The sequence below is a fragment of the Cynara cardunculus genome (assembly GCF_001531365.2).
Source record: "Cynara cardunculus var. scolymus isolate 2C chromosome LG 12, CcrdV1, whole genome shotgun sequence".
NCBI lineage: Eukaryota > Viridiplantae > Streptophyta > Magnoliopsida > Asterales > Asteraceae > Cynara > Cynara cardunculus.
The window spans coordinates 14,120,498-14,140,277 of record NC_037539.1 but is presented as its reverse complement, the minus strand read 5'-3'; the positions used below and the strand labels follow the sequence as shown (position 1 = coordinate 14,140,277).

The 19,780-nt window shown below is 36.0% G+C and overlaps 1 long non-coding RNA gene across 1 annotated transcript; it reads left to right on the top strand.

Annotated features, from left to right (window-relative positions):
* Positions 1-18,093: 18,093 nt before the first annotated feature.
* LOC112522397 lies at positions 18,094-19,277 on the top strand. The gene is made up of 3 exons (XR_003070179.1): positions 18,094-18,157; positions 18,530-18,596; positions 19,102-19,277. It is a non-coding gene; the product is annotated as an uncharacterized LOC112522397 (long non-coding RNA).
* The last annotated feature ends 503 nt before the right edge of the window (positions 19,278-19,780 follow it).

The window sequence follows — 19,780 nt, the reverse complement described above, 5'->3', positions numbered from 1 at the left end:
ATATATATATATGTGTGTGTGTGTGTGTAGTAATCAATATAAAATTCTTTTATTATATATTTTTAACTTTTTACTATCTTGTTTGCATTAGTTAATATATTATATTATTATAAATTTGTTTGAATTATATTTTGAAATATTATAATTGATTAATTTTTCTGAATGTCTTTTTTGATCATTTTATATTTTTATCAGCCTATCAACCACCAACTAATTTATCAGCCATCAGCTAACTTATCAACTCAAACATAGCCTAAATGTGTGTGCATTTATTGGAATAATTACAGCTTTCATAGCAAAACTTTGAGTTTGATGAGATAGATTTCGAGCTTTTGGGGAACAGAATAGAGCAATCGTACATTCTTCAAACCAATGTTTTCACCAACGGAAATGGCGACTGGAAGCAGCATATCTACCTCTCGTTTGATCCCACCAAAGCTTACCACTCCTACTCCATTCTCTAGAATCTTTAACATATTTGTGTAAGTATTACTTGTTTCTTTGTGGCTCTACAGCCAACCGACGATATACAAAAATTTCATATATATATATATATATACACACACATACATGATCTTGATATAATTAGGACTTGGGCATGCCAGTTTCTTTGTAGATACATTTCTATCAGGGTGTTCAAGAACAATAAAGATTTGGGGGTTAGTTTCCCATTCAACCAACCTTTGAAGATTTACTCTAGCCTACAGAATGCTGACGATTGGGCCATCAGAAGTGAGTTGGAGAAGAATGATTGTCAAAGAATCGATAAGAGAAGGAGAAAGACTTTTTTGAAAGCAACAGGAATCAAACTACAAAATAGGTATACTTCAAGAAGATGGATATGTTAATGTCATCAACAATCCAACATGTAAGACTTAATTGTGGAGTGGATTTAGGTGATTTCATGAATCCAAATGTGTATCTAAATCATACAAAAACCCAAATCCCATAATAGATTCAATCCACTTGAACATTTCATTGAACATCTTAAACACATAAACCGAGCATATCAAATACGAAGGCATTATGTTGATAGACATAGAAATCACAATAGGGCCATGTTGATCCTCTCTCTCAGTGATTTGATATAATCCCTTTTACCTTATACGAAGTATTTATATTTCTGTCTTTCAGTTCCAGCGATCATCACTGAGTCTGTTCAGTGATCGCTGAGAACATGGAATGTAAATCCATCATTACAACGATACTTCAAGAAGACAAAACTCACACCAAAGAACCTTCAGAGAAAGTCGAAGACTGAAGCTGAAGATTAGAGACTGACGAGTTCGTGATACGAAGCGCTATTAAGTGATTACAATCTGGTCTACACATGTGTGAAGACTGCCCAAGCCTTAGCAAATACTGAAGAGACCTTCAGGTTATTCCAGCATTCAGCGATCAAAAGAAGTTTGTTGAGCACGATTGTTTTTGTCTTGTACTTCCACACACAAAGGACAAACCCATACCCTTTCTAGAGTGTAGTACGGTGTGAAGCCGATTAGTTGACTCTACTACCCACCAACTATATGAAAGGATGTCTGCTCATGAATACACTTTTTGTACTATTCACTATAGCAAAGGACAAGTCTTTCTCTAAAGGTTTGACGCGTGTTCAAACCCCACTGCATTGCATTAAATGTGCATTTCCATGCAAAGACATCTTTTACTCTTGGACCCTAACTCTTACATTCATACGTGAAAGAACACACATCTAAAGAACATAATATGCTTATCTTCAAAAGCAAGTTAGAATCCCTTTTAAGTATTCTAAATAGTTCTTACCCAGAAAGAACTTACTTTCTTCTAAGTCTTAAACAACAAATCATTTCTCTTTGCTAAGAACTTGTGTGTAACTTAGATTCTTTAGATAGGTTATCTTTACATTATCTTTTCGCAAACAATCTTGTAAAATCTGTATTGATAATTCTTTATCAATATACATTTTAAATTTGAAAAGTTTACTGTGTTTGTATTCATCTCCCTCTTCTACAAACTGTTATACACATCTTGTAGACCATAACGGGACCAACAAATGGTATCAGAGCAGTGTATTTCTATTCTTGTTGTTTAGTTGTTTCAACATTATATTATCACTTTTTTTTAGATAATCTTATTGCTTTCAAATGGGTTTACAAAACACAAACACACTGGCTCTCTTGCCAAACTACTCCAATTTATCCGAGACAACTTTAGTTTTTGGAAAAATCGGATGTTCTCTTTCTGTAAGGTGTGGATCCTGAAATTCCACACTACATAGAAAATGAACCATATGTTCCATATGCTATTTCTCTGGCTGTTTCTGAAACAGCTACGACTGCCGCGATTCCTGAACGGCAGATTCCAAAGCTCCCTCATCAATGGAGCGACGAAGACAAAAAGAAGATAGCTATAAACACTTGTGCTAGGTCTATAATAACTATGTCTCTTCCTGATGAGGTTTATCATTATGTGATGAAACTCAGAACCTCTAAATCCATGTGGGACACTTTATGTGCTCAATATGAAGGAACCTCTTAGGTTCAAGAATCGAGGAAGATTAATTTAGTAAGACAATATGAAAGCTTTCTCTGTGGAAAGACTGAAACATTGTCTGAAGTACATCAACGTTTTAATTATCTTCTTATAGATTTAAGGATTGTAGGCAGTGAATATTCTAATTCTGAAACTTTAACGAAGTTTCTGGGATGTTTGCCTGAGTCTTGGGATACTTATGCCATGTGTCTCAAGATGTCCAATGACATGTCATCTCTCTCTCTTAGCACTCTTTATGGGATATTGCTCAATCATGAGCAGTCTCGACAGCTGAAAATGAATCTAATCAAAGATTCCAGAGAAATGAAGAGCTCTCCGTTAGCTCTAATCTCTGAAGATGCTTCAGCTGAACTCCCATCTTCTCTTTCTTCTCTTCCTCCTATTGTTATCACTAAGCTAGACTCTACTAACTCCGAGGATCTATCAGAGTCTGATCTTGCAGACTTTGATGAATCATTGGCGCTATTGACTAGATCTTTTAGGAGATTCTCCAGAAAAAGTAACTTCAGCAGAACCCTTTCGCTGACCAACAAGTGATAATATAGACTAGTCCTCAACGATCTGCTACAACTGTCACCACAAGGGTCACTTTGCTAGTGAATGCAGGTCTAAGAAAGCTGTGATGCCATCTTCTAAAACCCCATCCTCCTTCAGATCGAAGGACGACAAATACTTGAAGCTGAAGGAGAAGTATAAGAAGATGAAGAGATCCCAGCAAAAGGCCAAAGGTCTTGTCGCTGAAGAGCATGACTGGGCTGATTCGTTTGATGAATCACCATCTGATGAGGAAGACACGGCTTACCTCTGCTTAATGGCTAAGGATATCAAAGAAGCTTCAGAGACATCAACTTCTTATGATCCCTCATCATCCTCACTCGCTTAGGTATGTTTCCTTAATGAACCATATTCTTCTTTCTTTTCTAGCCTATCAATGTTACACGGGCTGAAAGTGGACCTTTACAATGCCCTGAATGGCAAGTCTAAAGCATAAATATTTAATATTGATCTTCAAGAACAGTTGAAAAGTTTTCATTCAAAGATCAAAGAGCTGACTAAGATTGAAGAAGATCTTAAGGATCAGGTCATTGTGAACTAAACCATCATTGTCGAACACGAACAGGCTATCATTGAGTGTGAGCAAGCAATTGTTGAACTCAGGGCTGAGAAGGCTACCATTGAAGGATGGTGCAAAGCCTCTGTCAAGGCCTCAGAGATTATTAACGCTCAGATCTCTGCCAAGATAAAGACTAGTCTACGATTTTCCTATGATCAGGAAGATAGTGTCACTGACAGGTCCATGCTCAAGTTTGACACATTTATCTCTTTTATTCCTGACACTTTTTCCTCTCAGTCCTCTTTTGCTGTGAGTCATTTTGACGAAAATCCTTCCAGTTCAGGTTGCAAAGACAAGGGTAAATCCATTGTCAAAGCACCTCTTCCCAAGAAGACTAAAAAGTCAAATAGATTCAAATCTATTTCTTCAGCTTGTAATCCTTCTTCTTCTTCAAGGACCAAGAATTCCGAGTCTTCTCAGAAATCTAAGTCTCAGCTCAAGGTGAATGCTTCACCTAAGGACTCCAAATCCTTTAAAGTTCCTCCAAGAACTAATGAGAAGGGAATCCTTAGAGCTCGTCCCTCTTCAAATCTGGTACTTCCTGGCCCTAAAGCTACCTTCAGCTATAGGAAGTGTAAGCACTGTGGTGAAACCACACACATTGCCAGTAAGTATCCTTCTGCTGCCAAGGCTGGTCCACCCACCAAGGGAAAGAAAGTAGCTAAGGTTGAGAAATCAACCAAAGTAAAATCATCCACTAAGGCTGCTAAAGCAACCTAGGTGAAAAAAACCACTGGAGCCTCTTTTTTAGGCTTAGTGAAGACAACTAATGATGCTAAGCCTTCAGTATCAGGTATTGTAGTTCCCACCACTGAAGCCTCTTCATCAGGCTCAGTGAAGACAACCACTGACTCTATATCTTTAGTGTCAGGGGTTGTTCTTATTTCCACTAAAACCTATCCAGGTTCAGTGAAGTCGTTTGCTGACGGTGGTTCTTCAGTTTTAGTAGATGAAGCCTTTAACATTGTTGGACCCAAATAGATGGGTGCCAAAAGCATTTTTAAAATGTTCCCTTGTGCAAAAAGTCAAAGGCATACAGTATCTCGATAGTGGATGCTCAAGGCACATGACCGGACACAAATCCTTGCTAATTGACTACAAGGAAGAAAGAAGACCTTCCGTGTCCTTTGGAGGTAATGGAAAAGGATATACCATAGGTTTTGCTATATTAACCAATGGTGCAACCACATTCAAACGTGTTGCATACGTTGAAGGACTGAAGCACAACCTCCTCAGCGTCAGTCAACTGTGTGATAAACACTACATAGTGAAGTTCTCTAAGAATTCATGTTATGTCAATGACAACGATCATAAGGTTGCCTTGACCGGTTCTTGTTTGGAGAATGTCTACATCATCAATATGAATTCTTGTCTCACTGAGAATAGTTGTTTCCTCTATAAAGCTTCGTCAGATATCAACTTGCTGTGGAACAAACAACTTTCTCACCTTAACTTTAAGACACTCAGCGAGTTGTCTAAAAATGATCTTGTCACTGGTCTTCCTCAACACTCCTTTACAAAGGAATCTCTTTGCTCAGCGTGTGAGAATGGAAAACATACTAGAGCTAGCTTTAAGTCAAAGCAAATCTCTTTAGTGACATCGCCTCTTTAACTACTGCACATGGATCTCTTTGGTCCTGTGAACGTGCAATCTATTGTTGGAAAGAAGTATACACTCGTCATTGTTGATGAGTACTCCAGGTACACTTGGGTTTTCTTTCTCAGATCCAAAAGTGAAGCACCTGAAGATATCATATCGTTCATCAAGAAAATAGAAGTACCTAACAATATTAAAGTACGATCTATTAGAAGTGACCATGGTACTGAATTCAAAAACAATACTATGGATCACTTCTTTGAGGGCAAGGGAATTTCTCACAACTTTTCTTTAGTGAGAACTCTATAGCAAAATGGGATCGATGAAAGAAGAAATCGAACAATCATTGAGGTTGCTCGATCAATGCTTAACGAGTCCCATCTCCCTACCAATTTCTAGACTGAAGCTGCCAACACCGCTTGTTTCATTCAAAATCGATCGCTGATCGTTAAGAGGTTCAAGAAGACAGCTTATGAACTTTTCCATGGCAGAAAGGCCTCTATCAGCTTTCTACATATCTTTGGTTGCACGTATTATATTCTCAACAACCGTGATCAACTAGGAAAGTTCGATCCCAAAGTTGATGAAAGAATATTTCTTGGATATTCTTCAGTGTCCAAAGCCTTTAGAGTATTCAACAAACGCCGACAAACGATAGAAGAAACTATTCATGTCATATTTGATGAATATCAATCAACTAATTCTAAATCCATCTTAGATGATGAAGATGAATTAAAAAACTAGATGTTTTCTCATTATGGACAACCTAAAGCTTTCTTCAGCGTTCCTCTCAACTCTGAAGCCCCAGAATTTGAAGATGATCCATTAATCATTCCAGTTGCAGTTAGTCACACCGATATGTCTTCTTCAGAGATCGTTGTTGTGCCATTAGCTGTGTTCCTCCTTTTACTTCAAACACTGATCAACCAGTGAATGAAAAGCCTTAAGCATCTAAACCTATTTCAATCGCTGAATTGGAAGTTTTTTTAGCAATTGTTCCAATAGCTGAAGACACTGTAGCTGAAGTCTCATCCTCTGTTCCTGAACTTCTATGCTCAGATGTTAATCCCCTACCAGCTCAGCGATGGACTAAAGACCATCCAATTCATCAAATTGTTGGTGATCCAGGTGCAGGTATTCAGACTCGTCATGGTCTAGGTAATATCTGTCTCTTTGTCAACTTTCTTTTTTTAGTTAAACCCAAGAAGATCAGTGATGCTATCTCAGACCCTAGTTGGGTCATTTCTATGCAAGATGAGCTCATTGGGTTTGATAGGAACAAATTATGGTACCCTGTCTCACGTCCATCTGACAAGACAGAGATAGGCACCAAATGGGTCCATCGCAACAAGTTAGATGAAGAAGGTGTGGTAACCCATAACAAGGCTCGTCTTGTTGCTTAGGGTTATAGACAAGAAGAAGGGATCAATTATGACGAGACCTTCGCACCAGTGGCTAGACTCGAAGCAATTCGACTCTTTCTAGCCTTTGTTGCCCATAGAGACTTCAAAGTCTACCAAATGGATGTAAAGAGCGCTTTCCTAAATGGAAAACTTCAAGATGAAGTTTACGTTAAACAACCTCCAGGGTTTCTTGACTCTAAGTATCCAAACTATGTCTATCGTTTGGATAAAGCTCTTTATGGGTTGAAACAGGCTTCCCGTGCCTGGTATGACACCTTCTCCTCGTTTCTCATCTCTGAGAAATTTGTTCTTGGAAAGATTGACCAATCCTTATTTCTTAGGAAAGTTAAAGGACATATCATTCTAGTCCAAATTTATGTCGATGATATTAATTTTGGTTCCACTAATCCCTCTTTATGTTTTCGATTTGCTGATCGCATGAAGAAAGAATACCAGATGAGTATGATGGGAGAAGTAACCTTTTTTTTAGGTCTCCGGATCAAGCAATCAGATAAAGGTATCTCTATCAGTCAAAGTAAGTATGTCCATGACATGCTGAAGAAGTTTGATCTATCTAATAGCTTATCTATGAAGACTCCAATGGCTCCTTCACTCTCTCTGAACAAGGATCCAAATGAAAAGCCTGTAAATGTAATTGTTTATGGAGGAATGATCGGCTCTCGGTTGTATCTCACAGCTAGTCGACCAGATATCATGTATTCTACTTGCTTATGTGCACGATATCAATCTGAACCTAAGGAATTCTATCAGATCGTTGTAAAACGCATCTTTAGATACCTGAAGGGAACTCCTAACTTGGGTCTCTGGTACCATAAGGGTTCAGGTTTTGACCTAATAGGTTATTCGGATAGTGATTTTGCAGGTTGCAAGATAAATAGAAAAAGCACCACTGGAGGCTGTCAGCTTCTAGGTGGAAAGTTGGTGAGTTGGACAAGTAAGAAGCAAAACTCAGTGTCGACATCAACCGCTGAAGCTGAATATGAAGCCGCTGGAAGTTGCTGTGCTCAAGTGCTTTGGATGAAAAACCCGCTAAACGACTATGATCTTCAATTCTCGAAGATTCCTATCTATTGTGATAGCACCAGTGATATTGCAATTGCAAATAACCCTGTTCTTCACTCCAAGACCAAACATATAAGAGATCATGTTATGAATAATGATATTGAACTTCACTTTTTTCCAACTGATTACCAGCTCGCTGACCTTTTCACCAAGCCTCTTGATGAGACAAGATTTAATATCTTGATCAGCGAATTGGGGATGCTAAATGCTGAAGAATAATCTTCTTCAGCTATACGCATCAATCAGTAAGTGAAATGATTCAGTGCTCTATCTCTATCACTGCATTATTGAGTAAATGTATCTATTCTCTCTAAGGTATGTATACTTGTTCTTTAAACTTAAAACTATCACTAAAGTTTTTCTTCTTCAGTGATCAAAACTTTTTAAAAGTTTGTTTCAGTGATTCTTTAAATCGCTGAACATTTATAAGTAAGTATATCTCTTTTATACTTGTCTTTTCTTAAAATCAAAAAGATCACTGAACCTTTCTACCTTCAGTCATTCAAATGTTTTTAAATGTCAGTTTCAATGATTCTCTTATCACTGACACTGAAGCTTTTTATGAAAGTATGTTCTTCCGACATATTTTCATTTCTTAAAACAAAACCATCACTAAAGCTTTTCTCCTTCAGTGACCAAACGTTTTAAAAGGTTTTTATTCAGTGATTGTCTTATCAGTGAATGCGACTCTTCAAATTTCTTAAAACCTTTTCGTTTTAAAAGAAATAGTTAATGAACCGTCTTAATGACGACATTCTCTGCTACCAATACGAATCGCTTTGAGACGCGTAAAAAGGTCTGACACACGCGACCTGCTTTAACTTCCATTCAATCATAGATGAGAACGTGCCATATTTTTCATCATGGCAATTCCTCAACAGTCGTATTTTTCTCTCTCCTATTTATTTTCTCTCTCCTCCTACTTATAAATATGAGATCTTTTCCCTCATATTTTCTTTATGCTTACAAAAATCTTTGACAAACCTCTGCTAAAAAGACTTTGCAAGCAAGAACTCTCAAGAACACTCAAATCCTTCGACCTTCTTCAAAAGAACTCTAAGGTCGATAACCTTCTTTACATTATTGAACTATTCTACTCCTTCTAAATGAAACCATTGTTTGAAATTTTAAGAACCTTGTTGTCTTAAAACACAAACAGACAGATTAATAACACATTCTTATTCATGGTTATAATCTAGTTTCAAAAACTCTATTCTACTTGAAAAACCCTAATATCTCATTTGTGGTTTTTTCAAAAGAAGTTTTATTGTTCTAAAACTTAAAAATGTCACAATCAATCTTGGACTACTAATATATAAATTGTTTTTCTTCCTATTTCTCAACCAAAAACAGAAAATGACTGCCAAGAACATGAACTTTACAGTGGAAGACATCTCCTTCAAGGCCAACAACCACATTGCCTTGTTGGACATTCCCACAAACAAAACTATCTGTGAGGATGTTGCTGCCTTCCTACAGATATCCCCAATCGCCTACGCTCTCAACCATGAACCTGTCATGGTTAGGGAGGCTCTTCAGAAGTTCTGGATGACTGCTGAGGTGGTGCAAGAGAAAGACAAGAACGGTCATCAGGTGGAGAAAATCTCCTTCACCTTCAACAGGATGACTGTGAGTTTTGGCGTGACCACTCTTAGGCACGCTCTTCGCTTTCCTCAGGGTCCCTTCGCCAGCGACCCTCTACTGTAGAGATCATTGTCTGCCTCTATGACATTGGCTACTAATGGCCAATGAAGAAGGAATCCAGCTAGCCTCTTAAGTCGCTGTCAAAGATCGAGAAGAACCGCAAGTCGGCGGTGTGGCAGAATCTATTCTCCCACTTCATCCAAAGCATGGGTGGAAAGACTGGTGGCCAGGATAAGGCTTCTAGAGTCGCTCTCACCATTGGCGTCTCAGTGATCCAACGCCGACCAATCAACTTTGCTGCCGTCATCTTCGACGACCTGGCGCTTAAGCTGAACAAGCGTCAGAGGGAGAAAGTGGTTCCCTACACCAGGTTCTTGTCCATGGTCTTTGCCAAAATATTTGGTGACAAGTACTTTAAGGAAGGTAATATTCCTGTCTGCAGGCTTGGATCCAGGATTCTGGATCACAAGCTCAGGGATGGAGATGTTGCACTAGCTTCAGTGGTGCAATACTCTTCAATTACCCCTACTCCTTCTTCGGTGGTCAATACAAGGAAAATCCCCCTCAAGTCTAACCCAACCACCACAACCATTTCTACAAAACGTCCATCTCAACCAACTCTTGGTTCTCCTCCGAAGACCAAGAAGGCCAAAAAGGGGACTACCACATCTCTGGCTGTGACCTCTCAAAAGGTCTCAGTTAGCCATCTTAGATCTTTAGTGATTCCTGATATCACTATCGTATTAGTGGCACCTCTCCCAAACCGCCTCAATGACCCAAATCACTGAAGATGAGAATATCAGTGCTGCCACCGCTGATCACTCACTCCAATCTCAACCATCTTTTCTTCCCCTCCTTTGTTGGTCTTAATACGTGTCAGTGAGTCATTAGTGCCAGTCCTCCCTGATGATGAGACACTCACCACTAGACCTGAGGTAGCTCCTTCCGAAGCTCCTCAGCATACTAGTTCTCATCTTCACAAGCGCACCATGGAGTAAAGCAGTGTTAATTCTTTAGATTACCCTTTTGTTTCTTCTAAACAAGAGCTTCCATATGCTCACTCACATTCCTTTTCAGGTCCATCTGAGGCTCAAGCCATGAACGAAGAAGAGGATGATATGGGAACGAATGTGAAGTTGCTCCTTCCAGCGGTCGAGACTGTCTTCAGAAAAATGGACGAGGTCCATAAAGACATGTCTCGTAGGGACAAAGTTGCTGCAGACCTCTCAACTGTCAGGGCTGAAGTCCAAGACATGAAAAGCCAGCTCTCCTCTTTCCAAGAGGCAGTTAAAGCAAATGCTGAGGCCATCCCTGCTCTCACGAGCAAAACCGATGAAGCACATGCCCATTCTCTTCAGCAAGCGGAGCTGATGCAACAAGTCCTAGTCGCTCTTCGTCAACCAGCTCCAGTGACTGCTCGATCCTTTACCACTGATGACCGCACTCAGCTTAATGAAGAGCGTGAAGCGACGAATAGCCTAGCCAGCGCTCTAACAAGGTTAGAGGAGATGATGGTTCTCTAGATTTAGAGCATCGACCAACTCTCTGGCTTATGCTCTCAAGCCATCACAAGAGAGGGGGAGATAAGGTCTGACACTAGACCATCTACTATTGCTCTTGCTGAACCTACCGCTCCAGCAATCTATGAAGCTCAAGCTGAAGCTCCCAGAGCTGAATCTGACGCTGAGGTTGTCTGTGATATTTCAACTTCCAATGAAGCTCCTGTAGCTGAGGAAGTTGATGTCGTCTGAGCTGAACCTCGTGACGATGTCTTTCCCATTACCTCTGTACCTGTTGCTAGTGATGTGGAAGAAGAAGACGATGATGATGATGATGATGAAGATGATGATAAGGAAGGAGATTCTCCCGACCTCCCTGTCTCCGGCAGCGACCTGGATGACGACAATGATGATGACGACGAAGACGACTTCACCATCCAATACTAGTGTCCTACCACTGCCACCAAAGGAGTTGCTATCAGGGATTCCATATCCTAGGGGGAGCAAAGAGGAGAAGAGGATGCTCTAGAAATGAACCAGAGCACCACGTCTAAGGGCAAAAGTGTCGCTGAAGAAGTGAACCTCAGGGTACTATTTCAACCCCTTGAACCCTTATATGATGAATCCTCAAGCCAAGTACTCGTCACCTCCTTGTATCCATTGTCTATTTCCTCGACTACCTGCGGTCGGTTGGAGGAATCAGTCCCTGAGAACCCAACCCCCAACACTCCTACCGACCAGCGGATGACTCAGCTTAGGGAGTCACTCGACCAAACTAGAGTAAAAATCTCACTTCGTACCTCTAGTTGTGGTGAGTTTGACTTCCTGACCGAAGCTGAAAGGCTCGAGGCCCTCAAAGCTGAGGAAAAACTTACTCTCCAAAAGAAGCAAACTAAGGACAGCTTAAAGCTAGCCAAGTCTTTAGCTGCAAAAGTTATTCCCAAGAAAAAAAATCCAAAAAGACAGTGAACGCTTCTGGTTGGTCTTGCTTTGTGTATGAAAACTTTACCATGGGGTCTTTTTCAAAGATGTTGGGTATTTGAATAACTCTAAACTCAAGGTCTTTAGACTTTGTCTTTAGATTTGACTCATGCGCTCTTCTAAGTTTAAATTCAATTTACTGATATAGTTTCATTTCTAAATTCAATTTTATTCTAGGGTTAACTTCATTTTAACTAATTATTGATATAGATTCGTTTCTAAATTCAAGTCTTTAAAGTCATTTTTCAGAGTTATACTTTAGAGTTATTTCAAGAGTACAAGTCTGAAGAGTCATTCTAAAGAGTTAGCTCACCCGAACTCTGAAGTCTACCTTTTCATACTTAGCTCACCCGAACTCTGAAGTCTGAACTTTGAAGTCTTCTTTTTCAGACTTAGAAGTCTGAACTCTGAAGTATTTTTTTTCACTTAGAAAAAGAAGTCCGAAGTCACCTTTTTCAGACTTAGAAGTCTGAACTGAGAAGTCTTTTTTTTACTTAGAAAATAAGTCCAAAGTCTTCTTTATCAGACTTATAAGTTTGAACTCTGAAGTTTTTTTAGACTTAGAAAAAGAAGTCTGAAGTCTTCTTTTTCAGACTTAGAAGTCTGAACTCTGAAGTCTTCTACAAGTCTGAAGAGTACAAGTGTGAAGAGTCATTATTCAGAGTTAGCTCACCCAAATTCTGAAGTTTTCTTTTTCAGACTTAGCTCACCCAAACTATGAAGTCTGAACTCTGAAGTCTTTTTTTCAGATTTAGAAGTCTGAACTCTGAAGTCTTTTTTTTAGACTTAGAAGTCTGAACTCTGATTTAATGGGATTGATTTTATACTTTAGAGTTATTTCAAAAATACAAGTCTGAAGATCATTCTTCAGAGTTATTTTCAGAGTACAAGTTTGAGGAGTCATTCTTCAGAGTTAACTCACCCGAACTCTGAAGTCTTCTTTTCCAGACGAAGCACCATGTAGAGCTTTTGCATAGTTCATGCAGAGCTTCTGATAATACATTTTTCAGAGTTATTCTTCAGAATAATACTTCAGAGTTACAAGTCTGAAGTAGCATCGTACTTTTGGTGATCATTCATATCTGTAAAATAAGTTCCTAACATGATTTAAATTTTTTAAATTACCCCGTGTAATACACGGGATCGAACCTAGTGTGTGTGTGTATATATATGTATATAGATTAATAGTGTTTGTTTTGATAACCTTGAAGTCAAATTATAATGCAAGTTGCATAGTTCAGTCGTCGAATTCATATAGTTATGCAAATGATACTTGCTATCTTTTGATATTTCCATTATTTAAACTCATTTACAATATTACTTCACACTATTAATATTATTGTTACTTTGGTTATTGAATTTTATTATTTGTTTTAGCAGGTTATGCATATGTTAATCAAATATATAATCATTTGATAATGTTTTAGATACAATTATACTTCTGGTTGTTTCATAATCACGGGTTATCATATTATTGGATTTGTTATCTTATGAATATTATTGGTAAGTTTATAACCTAAAACGCCATATAATACATTATAATTGTTATTTTTATGCATGAAATAGACAAATAAAAAATAACATAGTCATCCCATGCCACACAAACCATAATGTTGTTTTGCTTATAGTTGTTATACATGCATTCAAAAAGAGGAGCTGTTAATATAAGATGTATATGTTTGTTATAGTCGTAAATCAATGCATTAGTAATAAGTAACATTATAGTATTTTGGAATTATAATTTTTACCATGATTGTGGTTTGATTTATTTGTCAACTGTATATCATTTTTTATATCCATTCATTATAAAATATATCATTTAATAGTAAGCTAAATAGTAGATAATTAAACTATAATTGTTACTAATAATTTTCATCATGATACAACATATTTCATAGCAATATATATTAATTAAATAAGTTTGAAACCTATCTTTATAAACCAAATTTGACAATAATAATTATTTTGAACTCGTAATTTCATCATTATAAATATTACATATAAACTTGCAGTATAGTTCATTTAAAAATAGATTTAAAAATAAACACGTAAAATAAAATATATATTTTTTAATATCCACGCAACACTAATATAACATCAAATGAGTTCACTTTCATTTTCTTTATTATTTTTTATTGTTTATATCTGTTCACATAAATCATACACAAATCTTGAAATATTAAGAGTTTCTTCATTAAATTGTCATTATCATGTTTTCCTTCTATTCAAATTAGTCATGTCGACTAAATTTAGATGAAAAAAAAAAATATAATTAGATAAAAAAAAAAGATATAATGGGCCCTTTTATTATAATTAGAAGGGTACTCGAGTAATGCAGGGAAATGAATCTGCATTTTATTGTTTAGTTTTTATTTTTCTCTATCGATATAATACGATTTTATGTGGTTTTGTGAAAACGTCAATGTTTTTATTTTTGAATGAAATATAAATTTAAAGATAGCATAAAAATTTGAAAAAAAAATACATCTATATTAGTATCAAATTAACTATTTAATAATTCTTGTTTTTCTGGTGTAACTTCTTTAATTCAATTTTTTATTATACGTTAACTTAGATTTAATAATAAAGTAATTTATTTTTGGTTTAATAATATAATTTTTTTATAAAGATAATAATTGAACATTCTGTTAAAACTCAATAATTATCTTAATTATAATTTAGATTTTTTATATTTAAAATGAATTTTTGTCATGTATTTGATTATGTTTATTTGCAGTTAGTTACACGAATTTAAAAATGAAGCTTTAATAAATTGCACTTATGCAAAATTACTTGTAATCTTGAACTTTAATTAATATGCATCAATAAACAATACTTCATACATAAAAAATATTTTTAAATTTTTTTATCAAATACTTTATAATATAGTATAGATAATAAAATAAAAATTCAAAAATTCTAAGACAACATCTTATAAAAAAAATCAATATTTTAAATCAAACGTAACATGAAATGAGTTTAATTATTCTTTCATTTATTTACTACTTTTTATTATTTTTATATCTATAAAACATTAATATTTTATGAAATCAAAATATGACTTTTTTTCCATGCATTATGTTTTATTGATAGATATAGAGATGTTTACTTGTGGTCCGAGATGGTACTTAAATGGCTCCGATGTTTCGTCGAAGCTTCCTTGTGTTTGTCTTTTTGGCCAATAAATTAATCCCCACAAACCTCCAATTTATAATCTTAAGGGAGAATGGCTTCAAATGGTTCACATGCCACGGTTATACGTGAGAACAAAAGGTCCGTTTAGTTGTGTTTGGTATATAGAATAGGACCAAATAAAATTTTGTTATCTTATATTTGATATAAGAATTGAACGAGGATACGAAAAAATCGAGTGTACAAAAATGCACCACCAACATAGGTGGAACAAAAAATCACGAAGATGAAACAAGATAGGTAATTAAATTGCTAATTGTCGTGTCATATAAAAGCTTTAAAATTTCAAATTATTCTTTCACCAGCGTATCTTATTCTTATTAACCCGCTCACGTCTAGTTCAATATTGTCTGCATATCAAACGAGACATTATTCCACTTCAATTATTTGGCATTCTTTTGTTTAGTCTTCTAAAAGATATTTTGTAACAAAGGTGTACCCGTTTCTTTTTATTTGTGTTTGATATAACTAATTATTTGAATGTATAAAGATATCTAACGATATTGTTAGGAATCACGAATCTCTATATATAGAGTAAAGTACCAAGATCGTCCTTAAAGTTTATTAAAATCTTGGTTTTTATCGATTATAAGTATCATCGTGAAGGTTTTGATTTCATTGCAAAAAGTGTTTTTTGTTCAATTGGGTCATGAAGAGGATATTAGTTTTCGGCTTATAGGCTTAATGAATGGTTAGTTGAATTGATTAAGTTTTATTAAGGTGGCGTTTGTTTTTTAAGAGGTGCTGAAGTCTGAAGTCTGAAGTCTGAATTCACTTCTGATTTTTAAGAGGTTGTGCTGAAGTCTGAAATCTGAATCAGTTAGACTGTTTGTTTTTTGCATCTGAAATCTGAAGTTTGAAGATGAGAGATCGAGAGTTGATATGGATCGACAGTTGACAAAGTTGAGAGATGAGAGATCGAGACAGAAGAGTTGATCTAGAGAAATTGAGCGCAAAGAGATCAGAGTAGATAGGCGACGATTTGAAATAAGAGGTAATAAGATGTTTCACAACCACTTAAATTTCAGACCTAATAAGAGCTTTTAAGCTCTTAATTGAAAAAAAAACAAACACACTGAATCATCTTATGTCTGACCGATTCAGGCTTAAGAGGACATTAAAAGCTTTTTTATTAAAAATAAACAACCCTTACGTGTTTGGTTCTAACTTAATACTAAGGATTGACTTTACATGTTTCCCTTGAACTAATTCTTTTTCACATGTTTCGTTAAAAAATAAATAGTTTATCATCAAATATATTAATTAAAACGTGTAATCGACCGGTGATATTTAATTGTTTTAAATATATTTCAAGTTATTAAGTATTGTTTTATTAACTCGTTGAACTTATATTATTTATGTTATTTTGAATAGTTTATATTCATTGAATAGTTTATTTTTATTTAACATTTACGTAGGCAGAAAGTTAAAATGATATTTTTTTATCTTATTTAAATTATTTATTCAGGACAAAAATTAAATAACAATTTATCTTAATTCATTTAGACGAATTAATGCTTGTAAATAACTTATTAGAGTCAGAGCTTAATGGATAAAATGTCACGGAAACCCGTAAACTTGTTTCGTTAAATGCCTCGTGTGAAAGTCACGTGAAACATTTTTGGCATTTTCGATAACTTGAATATAACCCTCGTCTTCCATTAACTCATACAAGTTGTGTTAAGTGAACTTTGGGTGGAACTGTGCCTAATATTTTTGTACCTTATGCTTAACTGACTTGTACTTCAGATTAATTTTGTGATACAAGGCCATATAAGAGGCCATACTCGTTCAAAATAAAGTAAATTACAGGGGAAAGTCCAGAAAAACCCAATGGACTTTACTGTTTGGAACAATTAAGTCCTTGGATAATTTTTTAAAACAAATAAATCTTTGGACATTATAGAATCTATTATATAAATCCTTAAACTTTTTAAAACTTGTTAAATAGATCCTTATTATTTGAAAATGTAACTTGTAACCTGATCATCAGGTAAACTTCAATTTAAAAAAAACCCTAATAACTCCCCATCTCCCTCTCGTCTCCCACCCTCCACACATCATCACTGCTTAACCCCCCATGCCACCATCTCCCTCCCGCCAGTCCATGCTGCACCACCCCCGTTGCAGCGCACCACCCCCATCGCCGCGCACCACCCCTGTACTCGCTGCACCACCCCTGTTGCCGCTCGTCGCCACCGCACCCAGCCCTGTCTCCGATCATCGCCATACACCACCGTCCCATCACTGGTCGCTGTTGTTGCACCATCCTTATCGCCGGTCCGCTGCAGTTTGATCTAATCAGGTTCCAGCATTGTTCATCATATGGTTACATTTTAATGTGCAACTTAAATATCTACAATATCAAAGATGAATCCTGTCGATTATTATAAATTTGTTCAGATTGAGGATGAGTTTTATCATAAGCTATGAACATGTCGATTATTATAAATTTGTCCAATAAGTTAGTAGGTAGTGTAGTTGACAACTAGGGCAAGGACAAGGTAGAAATATGTTTTACCTTGAAACCTCCTTTCTCATAGTTATGTTTCTATCTCAATTTGATTATAGAGTATAAGAGTACTACTAACTTCAGTTGTTGTTAAACAGATTCTCTATGAAACATGCCTATGTGTTTGGCTCTTATCCTACTATGAACCTGCAATTGAGTATTTGTCAGATGTTCAACGAAAGAGAAGGTCTTCCCTTATCCCTCCATATATGTTCAGTTTATTTGAATTACTATTTATTCAAGCTGGGTTCTTTTAGTGGTCAGCTCGTCTTTGTTTTTTCTTTCTTTATCTCACATTTCCATGCTTAATTGTTTCTCGATGCTTATTCAATCTACTCAATGTATGCATCATATGCCTGTTACTGCAGTATCAACTTCCTTTGTGCCTTTAGTAGATTGTTATGCACCAATTTAAGTAAAATACTACAACATGATGATCTAACATTTGAGGGGTGTTTCATCAATGGTTGCTAGGTTGTGAGGTTGATAGTCTTGATTTTCAAGAACTTGCTTGCCAAAGGAAGCTTCGAAGCTCAGATGGTAGATCTTGGACTTCCACAAATTGTTCAAAGTTTGAAAGCACAGGCCTGGAGTGACGAGGTAAGGATTTACTTTAATAGGAACAGATTGATGCCTTGCCAAAAAAAAACTAGAACTAAAGCAACCAAATTTGAGAAGAAATTTGATGGATTGAGATATTTGTGCTAAATGTCTGAATGTGTGTTATAGAGACTACTTATTGCATCCACATTTTTCCTGCTTTTCTGTGTGGAGGCAAGGAGACCTAATACAAGTGTACATTTATTTAGAGATTAACCTTCTAGTAACTTGTGTAAGCTCTTTTTGGTATCTGTCGACGAGGTACAAATGTGTGTTTCTTGTTATAATTTCATGTGCATGTCAAGCTGTTGATTTATCTTTATCAACTCTTAAAATATTATGTGCTAAAGCAAAGGTTATATGTTTGTGTAGTTGGAAAGCAACTTATGATAATTTGCTTGGGACCAACAAGCCTTTTCCACGCCCGATTCCTCTACCGGTAAGTCATCCTCATGTGTTGTATGTCCTATTATCTATTTCCTTAGAAAAGAATGCATATATTTTTTTAACGAGTTATTTTTCAAGCTTTAATTTCAAACTGGACTATAAACAATTTCATAACACGAATTTCAGATTAACAGTTAATTACTTTTGTTGTAAACACACTCGTTCTTATGAAAATGCAAAACACGCCATCTTTTGCAAGAAAGAATGATTTTGGACTAAACATTGCACATACATTAAATCCCTCACTTACATGATTTGTCCAAAATCGATATTTTTTTGTAAACTATTGTGTTTTTCCGGTATTTTCACATAAAACCAATTGTTTGTTTACAATGAGAAACCAAGTGTGGTGGTTCAAAAACACTATCACTCGAATCAAATTTCTTTTTATGGTAATTTAGCAACAAAATCTATACTAATTCCAACATGGGGAGATATATCCATGATCAACCATCTTGGTTGCTGCATTACTCTTTTATGACTCCAAAATCATGCAGGAAATGGTGAATTTTCTTGTGGATGTCTGGGAAGAAGAGGGATTGTATGAATGAATCGCTGCAAGATGAAGGGATCGATGTTTTTTTTCAGCCACCTGCAACATGATTATTTAGTTGATATCGTTGTGCAGAGTTTGTGTTTGTTTCAGCTGGTCTGAACCTACGAATTGGGGTTCATTACAGTTTTTAGAAATCAACTCATCTTGAGAAAATGTAGCCACAAAATCTACATTATTTTGGGTTTATAAACGTTGTGTTCAGTTAGATGAGTTTGCCCCTGAGCTTGGTTTGAAAATAATTCGTTTCGATTGGTTTTGAGATGGAAACGGACATGCCTCATTTGTGCAAAAAGGGTTTGTAATCGGCAATTCGAGCCGGCCTATATTGCCCATCCCAACATAATGATCATGTAAGAGGCAAGTTAGGTATGTAGCGGCCCTCTGGATGATTGACACAAACCCAAACCAAAATAAGCAGTAAATATCAAAATTAGTTTTTTATCACCAAGCCAAATCAGTGTGAACTTAGAATTTAAAGCATCTCCAATAGTTATGATATTTTAATTTTTTTGGAGATTTTGGTAAAATTTTGCTCCAAATCTCTCTCTCTCTCTCTCTCTATATATATATATGTATATGTATATATGTATATGTATATATATGAAAGGGTTCAAGAGAGA